Below are 24,616 nucleotides of genomic sequence, written 5' to 3'. Positions count from 1 at the left end.
ATTTCAACGCCTTATGTACGCAATCACTTTTGGTTGTGCTTACCGACCTCAAAACTATTTTATTTGGTACATGGTGAAATGATAAGGGTGACGAGTAGATGGCAGTCAAACATAAGCAATATGTGTAGACTGCAATATAACAAACCCCAAAATGTAATGTGTTTCATTGAAAATATAGAACATTACACATGGCATGGCACTCAAAAATTTGTCAAAATGTTTTAGTACCACTTTGGTATGCTATGAAGCTGCACCACTTGATGGATTGTTGGTGCATTAAATAAAGGGGTATTATTATGGTGTGTGTATATAATGTAAGACATATTATCTGGAGTTTAGTTTGGCAATATTATCCAAAAGCAACTTTTCTTACCTTCTGGTACCTGCTGATCTGTATTCGGGATATGCATTAATCCTTAAAATGTGCGCCGTAGTCATAAGCTTCTTCTTTTTCTCTATCTTCTTATTATGGGACATTCATCCTCCGCTGTTGCCTTTTTTAATACAAAGTAGTGTAAATATCTTACTTATATCTGTCAGTAAACTCGCCATGAAAGTGCTAAAACATACCGGTATAGTGACTTTACATTATTCACCCAAGGAACTTTCAAATTTTCACGGGACACATTTCGGGCGTTGTTGTTGCACTAGTGAGCTACGGATAAGGAGATGCTGCTTCGTTATTGATTGAAGTAAAGTCTGAATGTCATTAAAACGCCATTAGCGCCGTCTTTTGACGCTTCTTCCACTCCCGTCCTTGCACGCTACAACAAAGATGACAGGAAGAAGACGCTGTCAAAGTGGAGGCACGTAATTAAGACCGCCCACAAAACGCCGCATCTTGAAGCAACTGTAAGAAAGCAGCTAGAAGATGGTCTGTAAAACATCATCTATCCAACATTTTGACCAAAGCACCACTATTATATGTTTTGTAGACCACAATAAAGTTTTTTACATTTAGAATAAAATCCTAATAATATGACTCCTTTAATTTTAATGCGCCCTATAACCGTGTGTGCCTTTTGTATGAAAAAAGACCTGACTAGACCCGCCCATTAGCAGTGCGCCATATAATCTGGTGCGCCTTATGGTCCGAAAAATACAGTATTTCATAATTCTTATCTTTTAAAACCCCAAATAACCAAAATTAAATGTTTTTCCCCCATGTCTGCCATTTTTGTGCGTGTTTTGTGGCCGGACTGGTGTCATTGAGCAATGATCCTCTAGTCACAGGAAAATGGTCGGCTCCCAACGTACTAAAAAATACGGATCCAAGTAAATTCTTCTGAGGATCAGGTTGTGCTGTGACGGGAAGTCTACATGAAGTTCAGGGCAAACGTTGACCCACTTTATCAACCGGCAGGTTAATGAGTTCAATTGGAGAGATTATCACTTAACCCACAAGTCTGAGATCCCACAATGTTGTTTTCCAGTTGAGAGGAGGCTGCATGCCACTTTAAATTAAAACAAATGACAGCCTATTAAACAAATTATATTAAATGTAATAATTGTAGTGGACGCAACAGAAAAAAAAATGCATTTGACACAAATGCACATGCACCTACGAGTTGAAACGCAGCGCCTGACTTTGCACATTCATGCTCTACAAGTCCGGCATTCCTGAGAGGCTTAAACCGCGGCCTGGGATCTCCTCGCCAGATGGAAAAAAAAAAAAAGCATGTGACAACGTTGAGCACCATAACCTCAGTGATGACACACACTCAAATCACTGCTGACCAGGGATTGGCAAATTACTTTTAAAAAGTAATTATTTGTAGTTACTTGTTCCCAGAAAGTGATTAAATTACCAACGGAATTGTTAATAAAAGTAATTAATTGCTAGGGTAAGAGATGAATGTGTTATCTAACAATATATATATATATATATATATATATATATATATATATATATATATATATATATATATATATATATATATATATGTATATATATATATATATATATATATATATATATATGTATATGTATATATATATATATATATAGGGCTTCACGGTGGCAGAGGGGTTAGTGCGTCTGCCTCACAATACGAAGGTCCTAAGTAGTCCTGGGTTCAATCCCGGGCTCGGGATCTTTCTGTGTGGGGTTTGCATGTTCTCCCCGTGAATGTATGGGTTCCCTACAGGTATCTTAATTGGATTATCCAGAGAATAGTGCTCGATACCGTGGTTGCAATATGTATGTGTGGGAAAAATCACAAGGCTACTTCATCTCTACAGAACTGTTTCATGAGGAGTTCCCTCAATCGTCAGAAGATTTTTTTTTTTTTTTTTTGACCATTGAGGGAACTCCTCATGAAACAGTTCTGTAGAGATGAGGAAGTCTTGTGATTTTTCCCACACACATATATATATATATATATATATATATATATATATATATATATATATATATATATATATATATATATATATATATATATATATATATATATATATATGTATATATATATATATATATGTGGTCGAGATTTCTGTGGTTTTTCCGTTATACAGTGATCAATACCGGGGTTGGAGCGGTATATATGTTAGGTCAAGAAAAAATACAAGAGGGTATATCATCCCTACAGAACTAATTTGCAGGTTTCCCTGCTCGTCAGGAGGTTTTATCCTCTGATGAGCAGGGAAACCTACGAAACGTGCTTGTAGGGATGATATAGCCTCTTGTGTATATATATATATATATATATATATATATATATATATATATATATATATATATATATATATATATATATATATATATATATATATATATATATATATATATATATATATATATATATATATATATATATATATATATATATATATATATATGTATATGTATATATATATATATATAGGGCTTCACGGTGGCAGAGGGGTTAGTGCGTCTGCCTCACAATACGAAGGTCCTAAGTTGTCCTGGGTTCAATCCCGGGCTCGGGATCTTTCTGTGTGGGGTTTGCATGTTCTCCCCGTGAATGTATGGGTTCCCTACAGGTATCTTAAGTGGATTATCAAGAGAATAGTGCTCGATACCGTGGTTGCAATATGTGTGTGTGGGAAAAATCACAAGGCTACTTCATCTCTACAGAACTGTTTCATGAGGAGTTCCCTCAATCGTCAGAAGATTTTTTTTTTTTTTTTTTTGACCATTGAGGGAACTCCTCATGAAACAGTTCTGTAGAGATGAGGAAGTCTTGTGATTTTTCCCACACACATATATATATATATATATATATATATATATATATATGTGGTCGAGATTTCTGTGGTTTTTCCGTTATACAGTGATCAATACCGGGGTTAGAGCGGTATATATGTTAGGTCAAGAAAAAATACAAGAGGGTATATCATCCCTACAGAACTGATTTGCAGGTTTCCCTGCTCGTCAGGAGGTTTTATCCTCTGATGAGCAGGGAAACCTATGAAACGTGCTTGTAGGGATGATATAGCCTCTTGTGTATATATATATATATATATATATATATATATATATATATATATATATACATATATATATATATATATATATATTTGGCATATGCAGTTGAGAGATATTTCATGAAAGCAGAGTGCGTATGTCTGTTGCCAAGTGATGTCAGCAAGAGCATGCTCAGACAGAGCTGCATTTTAGCTCAGCTGTGTTTAATAGCTTAGCAACGGCAGTTTTCCGGCAGCGCCCGCAGCTCTGTCGAATCTTTCCACCGGATTGTGTTAGCGCTAGCTTGTAAAGAGAGTCAACGTGCTTCCATGGCGGTCGTCTCCTTGTCCGCAAAACGGGGTATTTTAGGATCGCAAGCTGGTCATTTCAATCATGTGTTTCGCTTTCTAGGACTGAACATCCATCTGCGAGGTTACATGGTGATGTCATCACCCCTGTGTCGACACAGATAGTTTGCACGCCCGCTCCACTAACTTGTCCTAAAGGGCAAGGAGCCCAGGAAGAAAGGTTCTCATCAGTGTGTGAAGAATGCTCTATTTGGGGAAAGTCTGCTGTCTTGTATATGTGACTGAGTGTGTGCATGACTAAGCATATGTTGGCATTTTTGTGAATGTGTGTGTGTTTGTGTGAGTTCTTGGATTTCTACCCTTTTTGAGACATGAAGACGGACAAATACCTTCCATATAGGAGGTGTGAACAAGTGATGACATTAATCATGGTCCCAATAGCATTGCATCTAATAGAGAATGTCTCATTTGCACCCCTGCTGGTGACATCTATCAAAATGAGGGTGGTCCCAAAAAGGAGGGATTTTATACATTGACTGTGTGTCGCTTTTAAAAGTGCTCCCCCTCTGGTCAACATATGAAATAACAAGTGTGTGTAAGAAATTGAAATGCGCCCCCTTCGGTCAAAATTAATAAAAACTATTTAAAATGACATATGTATATAGAGACATACTGTAATAACTCGAAGTAAATAATGAAGATTAAAAATCAATTACAAACAAAAACATAATAAATGAACTAAAATAAGTATTTTTCTGGCAATGTCTCAACTTTTTTCATATTAAATTGGGATCAATTTCTCATATTCTTTCTGTTTCTGTATTATTGCAAGATTTTCTCATATAACTATTCCTGTTTTATGTAAAATTATTACTTTTTAATGCAAAAGGGTGACATTTGTCGTATAAAATTCTGACCGACAGTAATATTGCCATTTTTTGTTGTTGTTGTTTTTGTACAAATCCTGTTTCCATATGAGTTGGGAAATGGTGTTAAATGTAAATATAAACGGAATACAATGATTTGCAAATAATTTTCAACCCATATTTAGTTGAATGTGCTACAAAGACAACATATTTGACGTTCAAACTGATAAACTTTTTTTTTTTGCAAATAATCATTAACTTCAGAATTTGATGCCAGCAACACGTGGCAAAGAAGTTGGGAAACGTGGCAATAAATACTGATAAAGTTGAGAAATTCTCATCAAACACTTTTTTGGAACATCCCATAGGTGTGCAGGCTAATTGGGAACAGGTGGGTGCCATGATTGGGTATAAAAGCAGCTTCCATGAAATGCTAAGTAATTCACAAACAAAGATGGGGCGAGGGTCACCAATTTGTAAGCAAATTGTCAAACAGTTTTAGAACAACATTTCTCAATGAGATATTGCGAGTAATTTAGGGATTTTACCATCCACGGTCCGTAAATTCATCAAAAGGTTCAGAGAATCTGGAGAAATCACTGCAGGTAAGCAATGATATTACAGACCTTTGAGCCCTCAGGCGGTACTGCATCAAAAACTGACATCAGTGTGTAAAGGATATAACCACATGGGCTCAGGAACACTTCAGAAAACCACTGTCAGTAACTACATTTGGTTGATTCATCTGTAAGTGCAAGTTAAAACTCTGCGATGCAAAGCAAAACCCATTCATCAACAACACCAAGGAACGCTGCTGGCTTTGCTGAGCCCGAGCTCATCTAAAATGGACTGATGGAAAGTGTTCTGTGGTCTGACGAGTCCACAATTTAAATTATATTTGGAAACTGTGGACGTGGTGTCCTCCGGAACATAGAGGAAAATAACCATCCGGATTGTTATAGGCGCAAAGTTCAAAAGCCAGCATCTGTGATGGTATGGGGGTGCATTAGGGCCCAAGGCATGGGTAAATTACACATCTGTGAAGACATTATTAATGCTGAAAGGTCCATACAGGTTTTGCAGCAACATATGTTGTCATCCAAGCAACGTTATCATGGAGGCCTCTGCTTATTTCAGCAAGAAAATGCCAAGCCACGTGTTACAACAGCGTGGTTTCGTAGTAAAAGAGTGTGGGTACTTTCCTAGCCCGCCTGCAGTCCAGACCTGTCTCCCATCGAAAATGTGTGGCGCATTATGAAGCGTGAAATACGAGAGCGGAGACCCCGGACTGTTGAACGACTAAAGCTCTACATAAAACAAGAATGACAAAGAATTCCACTTTCAAAGCTTCAAAAATTAGTTTTCTCAGTTCCCAAACGTTTATTGAGTGTTGTTAAAAGAAAAGGTGATGTAACTTAGAGGTGAACATGCCCTTTCCCAACTACTTTGGCACATGCTGCAGCCATGAAATAAGTTTAAGTTAATTATGTTTTGCAAAAGAAAAATAAAGTTTATGAGTTTGAATATCAAATATCTTGTCTTCGTAGTGCATTCAACTGAATATGGGTTGAAAAGGATTTGAAAACATTGTATTCCGTCTATATTTACATCTAACACTATCCCAACTCATACAGAAACGCGGTTTGTAAAATAGTGACATTTTTTTAAGTAAAACGATGATCTTTTTACAAGGTAAAATTCCGATATGTATTATAATATTGTCAACCTTTTTGAGTGTTCTTATAAAACTGTGACTGTCAGAGTTTGTTGGTGATGAACCCCAAGATGCAGAGAAGGAAGCAGGCCTTTTGCAGGTAAACATGTTTTAATTAAAGTACTAGAACAAGAACAAAAGGAGTACAACAAAAAGCTCGCACGAGGCGGATAACAAAACTAAAAGAGCTAGCATGGGAGCTAGAAAACAAAATGAGTGTAGCATGGAAGCTAGCAAAAACAAAAGGGCGTAGCGTGGAAGCTAGCGGGTAGCGAGCAGGAAAACAAAAGTCATTACTTGTAGAATGAAAACCAAACGGAAGCAGGGAACAAAAGACAGTGAGCTACAAACAGACACCAAAATATAGTTTACCGCTACGCTGTAATGACACGACATGAAACGACACGACAGGAGCGAAAATACGGAAGTGACATCGACAATAATCCAGCATAGACTGGATGGGAAGGCAGGTTAAAATAGGAGTGGGCTGATTGAAACCAGGTGTGGCCAGGTGCCAATCAGCCACAGCTGAGGTGAAACAGCGCTCAGGGAGAAACACAGGAAACAGACAAAATAAGAGCACTGACAGGAAATACTACACACACGCAGAGCAAACAAAGACAAATGCAGAGGAAAAAACTAAAACATAACCAAACTGTCAGGGGCAAGCCTGACAGTGACTGTTGAGTAAAATTACGACTATTTCCATAAAATTGCCAAATTGTTAAGCTTTTAATGTAAAATTGCGACTGTTATTGAGGAAAATTCCAACTTTTATTAAAATATTGCACAAATGTTCAGTTTTTCTTGTAAAATGTTGCTTTGCTTTGAGTAAAATTACGACTTTTAATGTAAAACTGCCAAACGTTTTTCTGGTGAAAATGTTAACCTTTTTTTGGTAAAATTCCAACTAATTTTTCACAACAAGCTTTTGTATATTTGTATAGTATGTATATTTCATTAATCCATCCATAAATTTCTACCGCTTATTCCCTTTGGGTAGCGGGGGGCGGTGGTGCCCCTACAATCAGGCAGAAGGCGGCGTACACCCTGGACAAGTTGCCATCTCATTGTAGGGCATTACATTAATGTTGTAAATAAAAATAAAAAAAATAAAATAAAAAATAAAAATAATTGTATATATATATATATATATATATATATATATATATATATTTATATATATACTTATATATATATATATATATATATATATATATATATATATATATATATTTATACATATGTATATATATACATAAATATATATATACATAAATATATATATATATATATATATATATATATATATATATATATATATATGCCAGTCACCCTCTGCATAGTGTTATCAGTAGCCAGAGGAGCCTGTTCAGTGCTAGACTGCTTCATCCCAAGTGCAGGACTAATAGACTCAAGAACTCCTTTGTCCCACACGCCATTAGACTGTACAACTCCTCTCTGGGACGGGGGACAGGGGGTACAAGGATGACAGGGGATTCAAAACATTAACAGTCCAATACGTTTTCATAACATGGTCACTACTGCCTACTTTGTCTTGTTATATTCTTATTTTACTGTTATATTTTTATTCCCATTGTTTTTATTCTTTTTGTAATATTTCTCTATTTTGTTTCCTTTTAAACCCCCATTATTTACTTTTTACTTTTTTCTTTAAATTGATCTCAACTCTGTACACTGCTGCTGGAATTGTAATTTTCCTGAAGGAACTCTCCTGAAGGAATCAATAAAGTACTATCTATCTATCTATCTATATATATATATACACATAAATATATATATATATACATAAATATATATATATATATATATATATATATATATATATATATATATATATATATATATATATATATATATATGGGATGGCGTGGCGCAGTGGGAGAGTGGCCGTGCGCAACCCGAGGGTCCCTGGTTCAAATCCCACCTAGTACAAACCTCGTCACGTCCGTTGTGTCCTGAGCAAGACACTTCACCGTTGCTCCTGATGGGTGTTGGTTGGCGCCTTGCATGGCAGCTCCCTCCATCAGTGTGTGAATGGGTAAATGTGGAAGTAGTGTCAAAGCGCTTTGAGTACCTTGAAGGTAGAAAAGCGCTATACAAGTACAACACATTTATCATTTATTTACCATTTATATATATATATACATATATATATATATATATATATAGGGTGGTCCTACAGAGGTAGGACCACCCTATATACACGTACACTTACACATGTGTGCGTGTATATGTGTGTGTGTGTGTGTGTGTTTTATTGTATGTTTACCCTTCTTGAGACATGAAGAAGGAAAATGATCTTCCATATGAGGAGGTGTAAACAAGTGATGATTATTATATTTGCATAATTTGTATGTATTATTAATTTTGTAAATACACATCTTTACATATCTAGAAAGGGTGGTCCTGAAAAAGTAGGCATTTTTCTCAGGTCTCAAGAAGGTAATAAGTACAAGAGTGTGTGCGTGCGCGCGTGTGTGTTTGTGTGTGTGTGAGGGTGACAATCCGGGCATCTATTGATTCAGCTGCGACAACAATAACATTCATGCTTCTTCGGCCACTTTAGAAGCACCAATAATGTTTTCATGATCCATAATTGCAGGTGACAAGTTATTCTCAAACAGTAACAGCATTATATTAAAGTAAGTGCAAATTTTTGGAAATGTTGATAATCATCCATAAGAACACACGTTTTTCTCTTTTAAGGTGCATTCTAAATAGTGAAAAGCTGCTAGTACGAGACGGCTAATTTGGGATACTTGAGATTTTACGTCCAACCCTACAAATAACTATTTACTACACGTGGTCAAAAGTTTACATACACTTGTAAAGAACATAATGTCATGACTGTCTTGAGTTTCCAATCGTTTCTACAACTCTTATTTTTTGTGATAGAGTGATTGGAGCAATTACTTGTTGGTCACAAAAAAACTTTCATGAAGTTTTTTTTATTTTATTTATTTATCATGGGTCTACTGAAAATGTGAGCAAATCAAAGGTATACATACAGCAATGTTAATATTTGCTTACCTGTCCTTTGGAGAGTTTCACTGCAATAAGGCGCTTTTGGTAGCCATCCACAAGCTTCTGCTTGAATTTTTGACCACTCCTCTTGACAAAATTGGTGCAGTTCAGCTTAATGTGTTGGTTTTCTGACATGGACTTGTTTCTTCAGCATTGTCCACACGTTTAAGTCTGGACTTTGGGAAGGCCTTTCCAAAACCTTCATTCTAGCCTGATTTAGCCATTCCTTTACCACTTTTGACGTGTGTTTGGGATCATCGTCCTGTTGGAACACCCAACTGCGCCTAGGACCTAAACTCCAGGCTGATGATTTTAGGTTGGCCTGAAGAATTTGGAAAAAATCCCCATTTTTCATTGTCCTATTTACTCTCTGTAAAGCACCAGTTCCATTGGCAGCAGAACAGACCCAGGGCATAATACTACAATCACCATCCTTGACGGTATACTGTACATGTATATATATAGATATATGTATATATATATTAGTGGTGTGTGAAAAGATCTATTCGAATACGAGTCGTGATTCTCACGTTGTGTGATTCAGAATCAATTATCTTTTTTTTTTAAATCGATTTTTTTTTTTTTTTTTTTTTTTACCATAACAATGCAATCCATTTCCAACACCAAACCTGACCCAGCAATACTCAGAACTGCAATAAACAGAGCAATTGAGGAGACACAAACGCGACACAGAAAAAACCAAAAGTAGTGAAACAAAAATTAATATTATCAACAACAGTATCAATTTTAGTTTAAATTTCAGCATAGCAGTGATTAAAAATCCCTCATTGACATTATCATTAAATATTTATAAAAAAAAAAAAAGAACAATAGTGTCACAGTGGCTTACACTTGCATCGCATCTCATAAGCTTGACAACACACTGTGTCCAATGTTTTCACAAAGATAAAATAAGTGATATTTTTGGTTCGTTTAATAGCTAAAACAAATTAACATTATTACAATCAGTTGATAAAACATTGTCTTTTACAATAATAAAATATATTTTTTTAAATCTACTATTCTGCTAGCATGTCAGCAGACTGAGGTAGATCCTTCTGAAATCCTATGTATTGAATGAATACAGAATAGGTTTGAATTGGAAAAATATCGTTTTTGAATCGAGAATCGCGTTGAACCGAAAAAATCGATATATAATCCAATCAAGACCCCAAGAATCGATATTGAATCGAATCGTGGGACACCCAAAGATTCGCAGCGCTAATATATATATATATATATATATATATATATATATATATATACACATATATATACACATATATATATATATATATACATATATATATATATATATATATATATATATACATATATATATATATATATATATATATATATATATATATATATATATATATATATATATATATATATTTACGGTCAGTATTAGGCCTGCCTCAGGGAAGAGGACGCTCGTACAGAGTCGGGACCCAGGTGGAGGTGTGACAGGCCTAAGGCCCAGCGGCAAGACCACCTTGCTCTAATTAAAAAAAAAAAAAGATATATATATATATATATATATATATATATATATATATATATATAAGGTAATAAGCGGCTGAAAATGGATGGATGGATGGATGGATGGATATAAATAGTATTGGGCAGAGTTATAATAACATTTAGTAGTTACGTATTTTGATCATTTTAAGCATACAGTCATTTCAAAAACGCATAAATTATAATTTTTTTGCTCATAAATGCAATCCACAATAGTAATTACTAAATACATTACTTCTTTATTCCCTTTATTTAAATACAACAGTTGTAAAAAAAAATAATTTAATAATGCAAAAAGCAAAAAAATACACTTAACTCCTATTTGCTGAGTTTGTAAATGTCAGGCTTGCCACTGACAGTTTGTTTGTGTTTTAGTTTTTCCTCTGTGTGTTTAGTATTTCCTGTTCTCAGTTCCTGTCATCACTCTTATTTTGGTTCAGCTTCCTGTTTGTCTCCCTGAGTGCTTTGTTTCCCCTCAGGTGTGGCTAATTGGCACCTAGCCACACGTGCTATCAATCAGCCCGCTCCTACTTGTACTTGCTTTGTCTTCCAGTCAGTGCTGATTATTGTCTTGTCGATGACTTCCGTATTTTCGCTACTGTCGTGTCATTTCATGTCGAGTCATTGCAGCGTAGCGGTAAGCTATCTTTCGGTATCTGTTGTAGCTTACTGTTTTTTGTTCCCTGTTTCCGTTTTGTTTTCACTATACTAGTAACGACTTTTGTTTTCCTGTTTGCTACCTGCTAGCTTCCACGCTAGGCGCCTTTTTGTTTCTTGCTAGCTTCCATGCTAAAGACCCTTTTGTTTGTTGGCCACCTCGTGCGCGTCCTTTGTTAGTACGCTTTTGTTTGTTCTTAGTTCTATTATTCTAATTAAATCCTTTTCCTGCAAAATGCCTCCTTCCTTCTCTGCATCTTGGGGTTCGTCACAAACTAATTCTGACAGTAAACAATAACAAAAAAACGTGTTTTTTTGATAAAGCCAAAATATGAAACTATCTCCTGTAGTATTTACCATTTACGAATACAATACTTGATATCATTACTGTCGATATTTGTGTGACAGGTACCTGTTTAACCCTTTAGGACCCTGGGGAGGCAATAAATAAGAGAGGAAGCCCTGCGGCCTTCCCTTGGCCCCAAAGCCTGAATGTGAGTGTTTGGTGAGCAGACCTGCTAGCTACTGGGTAAGTGTTGAATTTGGTTTTATGAGATTTGATTGACGTTGGTAACCACTACATTTTAATAATAATGCACATACCCCTTTCTATAGTGTGAACCAGAAACCCAATACCCTGCCCTGAAGTGCACTGTGTGATTGGCCACCAGTAGTACCGTATTCTCTGAACTAAAAGGCGCCTAATGTGAGGAATATGTTTGGTTGCGCTTACTCAACTCGAAGTTATTTTATTTGGTACATGGTGAAATGATAAATGTGACGAGTAGGTGGCAATCAAACATAAGAGATAAGTGTAGACAGCAATATGATGGCAATATGTCTCAAGTAAACAACACCAACATTTTTAAATGTTCCATTGAAAATATAGAACATTACACACGGCGCTCAAAAATCTATCAAAATATTTTACTACCACCTTGGTTAAGCTATGAAGCCGCACCCCTTGAAGGACTGTCGGCGCATTAAACCCATCCATCCATCTTAATCCGAGGTCAGGTCGCAGGGGCAGCAGCCTAAGCAGGGAAGCCTAGACTTCCCCCTTCCCCAGCTATTTGGTCCAGCTCCTCTCGGGGATCCCAAGGCAATCCCAGTCCAGCTGGGAGACATAGTCTTTCGAACGTGTCCTGGGTCTTCCCTGTGGCCTTCTACTGGTCGGACGTGCCTGAAACACCTCCCTAGAAAGGCATTCGGGTGGCATCCTGACCAGATGCCCGAACCACCTCATCTGGCTCCTCTCCATGTGGAGGGGCAGCGGCTTTAGTTTGAGCTCCTCCCGGATGACAGAGCTTCTCACCCTATCTCTAAGGGGGAACCCCGCCACCCGGTGGAGGAAACTGGTTTCAGCCGCTTGTACCCGTGATCTTATCCTTTGGGTCATAACCCAAAGCTCATGACCATAGGTGAGGATGGGAACGTAGATATACCGATAAATTGAGAACTTTGCCTTCTGGCTCAGCTCCTTCTTCACCGTAACGGATCGATACAGCGTCCGTATTACTGTAGATGCCGCACCGATCCGCCTGTGGACCACACAATCCACTCTCCCCTCACTCGTGAACAAGACTACGAGGTACTTGAACTCCTCCACTTGGGGCAAGATCTCCTCCCCAACCCGGGCGAGAACTATGGACTCGGACTTGGATTCCCATCCCAGCCGCTTCACACTCGGCTGCGAATCGATCCAGTGAGAGCTGAAGATCTTGGCCAGTTGAAGCCATCAGGACCACATCATCTGCAAAAAGCAGAGACCAAATCCTGCATCCACCAAACTAGATACCCTCAACGCCCTGACTGCGCCTATAAATTCTGTCCATAAAAGTTATGAACAGAATCGGTGACAAAGGGCAGCCTTGGCGAAGACCAACCCTCACTGGAAACGTGTCCGACTTACTGCCGGCAATGCGGACCAAGGTCTGACACTGATCGTACAGGGAGCGGACCGGCACAATCAGACAGTACGTTACCCTATAATCTCTGAGCACTCCCCACAGGAATTTCCGGAGTACCCGGTCGAACGCCTTCTCCAAGTCCACAAAGCACATGTAGACTGGTTGGGCTAACTCCCATGCACCCTCAAGGACCCTGCTGAGAGTTTAGAGCTGGTCCACAGTTCCACGACACGGACGCACACCACACTGTTCCTCCTGAATCCGAGGTTTGACTATCCGGCGTAGCCTCCTCTCCTGTACACCTACATAGGAGTATTATTGAGGTGTGTGTATAAGGCAAGACCACGTAACTTTCTTCCAGAAGGTCTTATCTTTGTCTATGTGATTTGAAACTTGCAAAGGGACATGTAAGCAAATAAATATTAACATTGCTGTATGTATACTTTTGACCCAGCAGATTTGCTCACATTATCAGTAGACCCATAATAAATTAATAAAAGAAGCAAACTTCATGAATGTTTTTTGTGACCAATCACTCTATCACAAAAAAAATAACAGTTGTAGAAATGATTGGAAACTCAAGACAGCCGTGACATTATGTTCTTTACAAGTGTATGTAAACTTTTGATTGCGATTGTATGTATAAAGGAGAATTGTGTTACTATTTTGTTGGGTAGGGGGGTGTAAACAGTAACTAACAGTTTAGTCTTGTACTCAAGATTTTCATAGTCGAATCGGATTTGTTAGTTTTTGCTCATAGTCGACGATCATGGATTATTAACAAAAAAAAAAGCGAAAGAAAAAGCACACGTGCAAGGTGCATTTGTTGCTTTAAAGTCATCACAGTGACTTTCAGCCAAATTGTTGCATATTGTTGCTCTAAGTGGACACACATTAATGTTTTTCTTCAACTGCTGTGTGCTTTGAGTAGAGTGCTTCCAGAAGGAGGAAATCCTTCGCGGCAGACGAGCGTGACTGCTCACACTTTAAACGTAGTGACGCTCTTTCGGATTGGGTCAAAAGTGTAAAAGTCAAGGACGGCGGCAACTGCAGCGACTAAAAAAGGTCAGCTCAAATCTGTCTGTGTTGTTACCTCTTCTTCCTGCTGAATGTAGCACAACACTCTCAATCTAATTGAAAGTTGCAATAGAAGAGGAGACATTTTCACTTTCCTTTTCCTCTTCCTCGTGTCTGTTCACATGTCCCATGATTGGTGCTTTTTGGCAATGGCGTTTGTGCGGAACGTTCCATTCATAGTTCAATGGCATATCGATATAATTGAAAATATTGATGTGTCATATTTATTTACAGCGATGGACAAGCTACTTGGAAAATGTAGTAAACAAGCTACTAGTTATATCTATGATACAGGATACATTATAGCTGTCAAAGTTTGTTGTTCACGAACCCCAAGATGCAGAGAAGGAGGCAGGCATTTTGTAAGTAAACATGATTTAATTAAAATGCTAAGACAACACCAAACAAAGGGTACAAACAAAAAGCACGCACGTGGGCGGATAACAAACTAAGAGAGCTAGCGTGGGAGCTAGAAAACAAAAAGGAAATTTAGCAATGAAAACAGAAGTCGTACTTGTACTTAGAAAACAAAACGGAAGCAGGAACAAAAGACAGTAAGCTAAAACCCGCTATCAAACAGAGCTTACCGCAACGCTGCATTGACTCATCAATATACGACACGACAGGTAGCAAAGATAAGTGCGACATGTGGCAACGACAATAATCCAGCAACTGACTCAAGACAAAGCAGGTACAAGTAGGAGCGGGCTGATTGACAAGAGGTGTGGCCAGGTGCCCATCAGCCACAGCTGAGGGAAAACAGCACACAGGGAGACAAACAGGAAGCTGAACCAAAATAGGAGTGCTGACAGTAACTAAGGACAGGACATACTAAGAGCACACAGAGGAAAAACTAAAACACAAACAAACTTTCAGTGGCAAGGCTGACAATAGCAAGATACACTATAAGCTGCATGGTAAAATGAGCTTGCTACATCAACATTACATATTAAACCTATTATCTTCATGGACCCCCATTTGAAAAGATACACCAGGGACCCTCATTAGAGAATATTTACAAGTATTATGGCTATATAAATAAACATTGATTGACTTAATAGCATTTCTATCCAGGGGCCCACATTTATAATAATGTACTTGTAACTGTAGCTATGTGCTTATGGACACAGTTGAGTTAAGTTTGAGATTATTATGAACATGCATGAATACAATATGATGTATCACACATGCATGCATACAACATGGTCCATCACACATGCATGCATACAACATGGTGCATCACATATGCATGCATACAACATGATACATCACACATGCATGCATACACCATTGTACATCACACATGGATGCATACAACATGACACAATACACACACATGCATGTATACAACATGAGGCATCACACATGCATGCATACAACATGATGCATCACACATGCATGCATACAACATGGTGCATCACACATGCATGCATACACCATTGTACATCACACATGGATGCATACAACATGACACAATACACATGCATGCATACAACATGATGCATCACACATGCATGCATACAACATGATGCATCACACATGCATGCATACAACATGATGCATCACACATGCATGCATACAAAATGATACATCGCAACATGCTTGCATACAACATGATACATCGCAACATGCATGCATACAACATGATACACCATCCATGCATGCATACAACATGATACATCACACATGCATGCATACAACATGGTGCATCACACATGCATGCATACATGGTGCATCACACATGCATGCATACAACATGGTGCATCACACATGCATGCATACAACATGATGCATTACACATGCATGTAAACAACATTTTGCATCACACATACATGCATACAACATTATACATCACGCATGCATACATACAACATGATGCATCACACATGCATGCATGCAACATGGTACATCACACATGCATGCATGCATACAACCTGACGCATCACACATGCATGCATACAACCTGACGCATCACACATGCATGCATACAACATGATGCATCACACATGCATGCATACTCCATGATACATCAAACATGCATGCATACAACATGATGCATCACAATTTCCAGTTTCTCTATTCAACATGTTGGAAAAGGAGTTGGAAGAAGCAGAGCTTGTTTAATCCTACCCCCTTTTCCTTTACATAACAGTTGCTAAAACTTTTGTTTACTTCTTGTTCTCAATTTATTCACAATATACTCCATAAGTAATAATATTAAAAATAAATAAAGAGTAAGTTACATTTCATACAGTGAGATGAGTAAGATTATCTAGAAAATAAATGGATGGATGAGATAAATTCAGAATGTTTATCATGGTTCTCCTTCTTTGTACTTTGTTTGAAGAGTTTCTTGAAGTGGATCATATTAGTACATTGTTTGATTTATTTTCCTAATCAATTCCATCATTTAATTCCACATACTGACTGTGGAGAGGCGGAGCCGACGGGCCGACAGCGGGATAGGACAAATCATGGTCCTACCCAAGATGGCGGCCAGGAGGCGGAGTATGCAGCGGAACGGAGAGGCGGGGCGCACTTGGAGTGACGCTGCAGCAATCCGAGTCAGGTGCATAAACGACACACCTGCTCTCCATCCCTGCATCTTCTCCTGCAGTATAAAAGGGGAGAAGAAGGAGCAATCGGGGCAGAAGATGGAGGAGAAACAGTGACAAAGACGACGGGAGCGACCAGAGGAGAGATGAGCCCCTGTGGAAGATGCAGCCACCGGCCACAGAAAGGCACGCCGAGACGAGCAGGAAAAGAGGTTGTGCTAGAAATTGGTGCGATCGACTGGAACGAAAGCATGTTTATTGCAACAATAAACAAGAGTCAAACCTGCTACAATGCATCTTGCATCGATAGTCCATGTAACCCGCACAATGACGGCTGAAGACATGTCACTGTATTTCCTTCGTCTTCTGCCCCGATTGCTCCCCCTTCTCCCTTTTTATGCTGCAGGAGAAGATGCAGGGATTGAGAGCAGGTGTGTCGTTTACGCACCTGACTCAGATTGCTGCAGCGTCGCTCCAAGTGCACCCTGCCTCTCCGTTCCGCTGCATACTCCGCCTCCTGGCCGCCATCTTGGGTAGGACCATTATTTGTCCTATCCCGCTGTCGGCCCGTCGGCTCCGCCTCTCCACACTGACATACTGAAGGTCTTAAGTACTCAGTGGCCTTGTGGTTAGTGTCCGCCCTGAGATCGGTAGGTTATAGTTTAAACCCCGGCCGAGTCATACCAAACACTTTAAAAATGGGACCTATTACCTCCCTGCTTGGCACTCAGCATCAAGGGTTTGAATTGGGGGTTAACCAAAAATGATTCCCGGGCGTGGCCACCACTGCTGCTCACTGCTCCCATCACCTCCAAGTGTGTGTGTGATTATCTTGGTACTTTTTAACTTTAAATGTTGTAAAAGCAGACACATGTTTTAAATTAGATTTTCCTCTAAGGATATACCCCTCCTCTTTTGTTGAAAATAATTGTTGTATATTTTTGGGTAGCAGATTACAGTTTGCTTTGTGTATAACTTTAGCTGTTTGCAAATTCACTATGTCGTGGAATTTCAGTATTTTTGATTCAATAAATAAGGGGTTTGTATGTTCTCTATATCCAACATTATGTATTATTATAACTTATCTTTTTTGTAACACCGTTAATGAATGAAGTGTACTTTTGTAGTTATTTCCCATATTTCTGCACAATAACTCAGATATGTAATACTCGTGAGCAGTAGAGAAAATTAAGTGATTTTTGGTCTAGAACATATTTAGCTTTATTCATTATTGACGTGTTTTCTTGCTACTTTATGTTGTATATTTTTTATATGAGATTTCCAGTTGAATTTATCATCAATCATTATATCTACAAATTTGGTTTCATTTACTCTTTCAATTTCTATTCCGTCTATTTGTATATGTGTTCGACTTTCTCTTCTACTGTTACCAATAGCATTATTTTACTTTTACTGAGATTCAAAGATAGTCTGTTTTTGTCAAAGCATCTTTTTAATTTGTTAATTTCTTATGTTATTATTGGTATTATCTTGTGTGTGTTCTCTCCTAAACAAAACACTGTTGTATCGGCAGCAAATAATACTAACTTTAAATCTTTTGTAACTTTACAAATGTCATTTATACAGATATTGAACAAATGTGGTCCTAGTATTGATCCCTGAGGTACACCACAGGGTATATTTAGCGTTGACGTGTGTTAATGTAGCTTTTAATCGGATTAAAAGCCTAACCGGAAAATAAATGCTTCATGTAAACATGCCATGCAAAGGCCTAACCCCTAGTAGATGCACTAATAATAATAATACAAATAATTAGAATCACAATGTTATTATACTTTCTACCTTACGCTATGAAGTAAAGGGAAACTTGCAAATTGACCTGTGTTTTATAAGCCAGTTTTAACCACATTAAGTTAAGGATTATTTTTTTTATTGCACGTATACATACCAAGCCTGTGCATGTGGGGCGGTGACATTATTGTTCAGCGTGGGGTGGGGCCCTTTGGAAATTTAATATATTAATAATAGATAAACAAAGACCAAAATGGGCCACACAAAACCAAAATAAAGCCCCGGTAGTACAAACTGTACTACTGCATGAGAAATTGGCTGCAAACAGTGGAACAGAAAACCAGACAGAAGGACTGAAAGTAAAATTGCCTTTGCTAGTCCAAAATGTGGACCTGCCTGGACACTCCATCACACTGATAGACAAAGCAGACGTGTTCACGGCAGCAGAACCAAGAAAAAAATTAAAACTACCTTAGCAAGTCATACACTATGAACGCTTTAAACATTTTTTCTAGTTGGCCTGTAATTCTTTTTTAAATGTGCTTTGACTGAATTCTGCGTTGATTCGGTCTCTCATACACATTCACAACGTCATTCACAAATAAAAAGACAATTTCAGTATAAAGTGGTTATGTGTCAGCATTCATGGTGCTTAGGATATTTCCACAACCTCGTCATCGCTCTTCTCCTCCCGTCTGTTTGTCGCTCAAAGTGGAGTGTCTCACAGTTTGGTAGCAGGTAAGACCTTTCAAACATCTTCACTTTGTTGTTCCTATAAGAAATATTGAAAAAAGAAATACTCTGTTTTGCGGTTCTTGGACTTCGACTTAGACTTCCTTTATATGGTCATTCAAATTTGAACTTTACAGTACAGATAAGAACGAAATGGTGTTGCATTAGCTCATGGTAGTGCAGGATAAAAGAGCAATAAGGTGCAGATATAAATAAATAGATTACTGTACAGATAAATATATTGCACTTTTGCATATGCATCCACGTATATGGATGTATGTTATATTGTCTTTATATTCCAGCCAGTTCAACCATTTTTGGAGGGAATTGAGGGAAATATTATGATGCGTTCAAGTATCTTATGGCCTGAGGGAAGAAGCTGTTACAGAACCCGGAGGTTCTGCTACGGAGGCTGTGGAACCTCTATCTAGAGTTCAGCAGTGAAAACATTCCTTGGTGGGGGTGGGAGGAGTCTCTGCAGATTTTCTGAGCCCTGGTCAGGCAGCGCCTTTTTGCGATCTCCTGGATAGGAGGAAGAGGAGTCCTGATGATCTTTTCCGCCGTCCTCACCATTCTCTGGAGAGACTTCGAGTCTGAGGCACTGCAGGCTCCAGTCCAGACAGAGATGCTGTTGGTCAGTAGGCTATATTTGGTGCCTCTGTATAATGTGCTGAGAACGGGGGGAGGGAGCTGTGCTCTTTTCATCTGACGCAAAAAGTGCATGCGCTGCTGAGCTCTTTTTACAAGAGCTCCGGTGTGTAGGGACCAGGTCATATTATCAGTTATCTGCACCCCCACGAACTTGGTGCTGCTTACCATCTCCACTACATCCTTTATTGGCTGCGCAGTCACATTTTAATATTTTTAACTGTGTAAAAATTGGTTAATCACTGTTTAAAACACTAATTTTGATATCACAATCAGTATGGGAGTCTATACATCTTATACAGACAATATGTTCCGGACTATAAGGCGCACCTAAAATCTTTTTTTTTTTTTCTCAAAACTCGACAGTGTGCCTTATAACCCGGTGCGCCCAACATACGGAATAATTCTGGTTTTGCTTACAGACCTCAAAGCAGTTTTATTTGGTACATGGTGTAATAAGTGTGACCATTAGATGTCAGTCAAACATAAGAGATATGTGTAGACTGCACTATAATGGCAATATGACTCAAGTAAACAACACCAACATTTTATATGTTCCATTGAGAATATAGAACATTACACACGGCACTCAAAAATCTATCAAGATGTTTTAGTGCGAATCTATAAGCTATAAAGCCGCACCACTTGATGGATTGTCGCCACATTAAACATAGGAGTATTATTATGGTGTGTGTGTATAATGTAAGACATTTTATCTGGTGTTCAGTTCAAAATTATGCAAAATAAACTTTTCTTACCTTCTGGTACCTGCTGATCTGTATTTGGGATCTGCATAAATCCTGAAAAATTGCGCCCTACCGCCTTTGTAGTCTGTGCCGAGTTCATAGTCGATAAGCTTCTTCTTTTTCTCTATGTACTTGTTGTGGGACATTCATCCTCCGCTGTTGCCATTTCTAATATAAAGTAGTGTAAAAATTTTTACTTATATCTGTCAGTAAACTCGCCGTGAAAGCGCTACAACGTACCGGTGTAGTGAGTTTACATTATTTACCCAAGGAACGTTTATTATTAGAGAGTTCCAGTGGACGTTTTTTCTCGGGACACTATTGTTGTTTCCGGATAAGGAGATGCTGCTCCGTTATTGATTGAAACAGTTAGCTCCCTCTTTTTATACTTCTTCCACCCCCGTCCTTGCACGCTACACCGCTACAACAAAGATGACGGGGAGAAGACGCTGTCGAAATGGAGGCATGTAAATAAGACCGCCCACAAAACGGCGCATCCTGAAGCGACTGTTAGAAAGCGACTTGAAGATTATCTGTAAAACATCATCAATGCATCATTTTGAGCAAATAACCAGCATTACATGTTATGTAGACCACAAGGAAATAGTTTACATTCAGAGAAAAATCATAATAATATGACTCTCAAATGCGCCTGTGGACGCTCTCTTCTAGTGGGTCCTCCTGACCAACAAACATTTCTAGGTGAGCCTGTTTCATTGTGTACAAGACAGTTTTTATTCTTCAGAACAATTTGCTGCAATGATGTGTAAAACTTTAGAAGAGGTGGGTGACTCTGAATATCCACAATATCAATACAATGTGTTCATACAGTAGCCTGCTCACAGCCAGATTAGAGTTTCATGTGAAATTTGGTTATTTGGTTTGCAATCTTAAAAATGTAAACATGCCAGCATAGTAAAATGTAAGTGAAAGGCTTTGACCTGTTTAAATACTCAGTTTATTATTACAACCCAGGAGAGGTTTTGCTGTCACAGCTGCATGTGACACAATGTCCCCAGTTCGTGCCGCCCCCTGCTGCTGCTGCTGCTCCCCACCTGACCTGCTGTGCTGCAGTAACAGGAACACATTGTCACAGCAATAGGTGGCGAATTGATCAACTACATCAGAGGTCCCCAAACTACGGTCTGCCAGGGTCCAAAATCCGGCCTGCGGAAAGTCCCAAGTTAAAAAAAATAAGTATATAATCTGCCTGCGATGAGGTGGCGACATGTCCAGGGTGTACCTCACCTTCCGCCTGATTGTAGCTGAGATAGGCGCCAGCGCCCTCCGCGACCCCAAAAGGGAATAAAAGGTAGAAAATGGATGGATGGATGGATGGGAGTATATAATCTGTCCTTTCCAATCCATCTTCTACCGGTTGTTACTCTCGGTGTCTCCTTGTCTAAACATGCATTTTCCAATCGATAACGTGACTTCAAATCAGCAAGTGCGTGAGGTGTGTGTGTGTGTGTGTATATATATATATATATATATATATACAGTATTTATATATATGTATATATATGTAGGTGTGGAAAAAATCACTAGACTACTTCATCTCTACAGAACTGTTTCATGAGGGGTTCCCTCAATCATCAGGAGATTTTAATGGAAGCATTCACATACAATGGTTTATATAGGGCACAGAGTGGGTGGGTACAGGCAGGCGTAGGGTGTGGTGATTGGCTCATGTGTTACCTAGGAGGTGTTTCCGTCTGTGGCGGCATGTTGAAATGATTTCACTGCGTTTGTTGAAGGATGATAGATCTGGATGATATATAATAAACAGTTTCTCTTTTAAGCATAGGTTGCATCATTTATTACCACTGTTGTAAGGTGTGCTGGATGCAAGAATTTGCCATGTTATTGAATATTCAACATTATTGTCTTTGAGGTTCCAAATGTGTTTGCTGAGTTCTGTAGAATTCCGCAAAGTCTGGTTTCTAAAGGAGGCGTTGTGATTATTCCATCTTGTTTTGAACGCTCCTTCGGTTAATCCTACGTACGTGTCGGATGTGTTAATGTCCTTGCGTATTACCTTTGCTTGGTAAACGACTGATGTCTGTAAGCACCCTCCATTGAGAGGGCAATCAGGTTTCTTGCGACAGTTACATTCCTTATTGGTTTCGGAGTCGTTTAGTCTGGGGGTGGGCAGGCCTTTTACAATTGCTTTGTTGTGGTTTGAAATGATTTGTTGTATGTTATTCATACAGCTGTAGCTCAATTTAATGTTGTTCTTGTTGAATATTTTTCTTAGGGTGTTGCCTTTGGGGAAGTGTTTGTCGATCAGAGTGAGGAACTTGCGGCCGATGTTGGTTGAGACGTTTTTACTAAATGGCGGATTGTACCAGATGATGTTGTTTCGTTTTCTGCTCTTTTTTGGTTGGTTTCCTGGAGTGGGTTCATAGGTGAGGGTGAAGTTGTATCCGCTTTCATCAAGTGCTTTCTGGTACGGGGGGGTTGCTTGGTCGAATTCAGCTTTGCTAGATGACAGCATCGATAGCCTTTTATTAATTCCGGTAGGTATTCTTTTCGTGGTGGTGGGTGGGTGGTTGCTGTCATGGTGCACGTATTGGAGTGTTGTGTTGGGTTTTGTGAATGGTTGGTAGCTGTTATTTCTCAGGTTGAAAGTGACGTCGAGGAAGTTGACGGTTTGCTTGTTGGCTTCAATCGTGATCCGTAGGCCGTTTTCTTTGAAGATTTGGCATATGCGCTTCTTGGTGTTCTCGCTGCTCCTTGGCGAGGCGCGGCACACTGCCAGTCCGTCATCACGGTAAATACCAAGGTTCAGGTTGAGGCTAGCAAGCTGGGAGAGGAGGAAACTCCCAACGAGTTCGCACGTTTCTGCTCCGTCAAAACTCCCATAGTAACGTCAAATGTTGAATTGTTTTTTTTGCCATGGTGTACTGTTGTGGATGAGTATGGAGTTCTTTGCGTGGATGATGATGTTTCTTTCGTTGCCTGTGATTGAGTCGTAGTCCGAGGCGAAGTTTAGTGCTTGGGTCAGTAGGTCTTGCGTGATGGAAGGGTAAAATTATTCGATGTCGAAGGAGATAAAGTCGTGTTGTTGTTTGTCTTGGATGTTGTTAAACCATTTGATTACTGCTGCTGTATTTCTCCATTGGTTGAGTGGTGTTTTGTCCTTGATTTTTGTGTTGATTCTGTCGAGGATTATTTTGCTGATTTTTCCTATTTCGGATTTAGTTGGGTTTATTAGTCGGCATGTTGGGTTATTTGCGAAGTTGGGTTTGTGGTCCTTCAATGTGATGAAGGCTTCTTTGTTGGCTGTAGCGTCCACCCTGTCCTCAATGTCCAGTTCGGTTGCGACCCGCTTGTTTTCCAGGTGGATGTTCTGTAAAGTGTTGGGTTGCGCTTTTTTGTATGATTTGGTGATGTTTTTGTCCAGTAAAGAGTTATGTTCTGGTATGTCCATTCTGTAGAAGTTTGTGGTTTTATCGGCGGCTATGATGAGGTTGCTTACTTTCTTTATGCGCTCCGTGTCATTTTTCAGCTTGGTGAGGAATGGGTTGCGGGCCGACTTAAATTTGACTGATTGTATCATTTTGAGCATGTCGTTCTCAAAGTCCTTTAATTCCTTGACTGTGGGTGGGTTCTTGGTAGATTCGAATCCGTAAGTTTCCTTTTGCGT

This window comes from Nerophis ophidion, linkage group LG02 (genome assembly GCF_033978795.1).
Source record: "Nerophis ophidion isolate RoL-2023_Sa linkage group LG02, RoL_Noph_v1.0, whole genome shotgun sequence".
Lineage (NCBI taxonomy): Eukaryota > Metazoa > Chordata > Actinopteri > Syngnathiformes > Syngnathidae > Nerophis > Nerophis ophidion.
Note: the sequence above shows the minus strand (reverse complement) of the source record.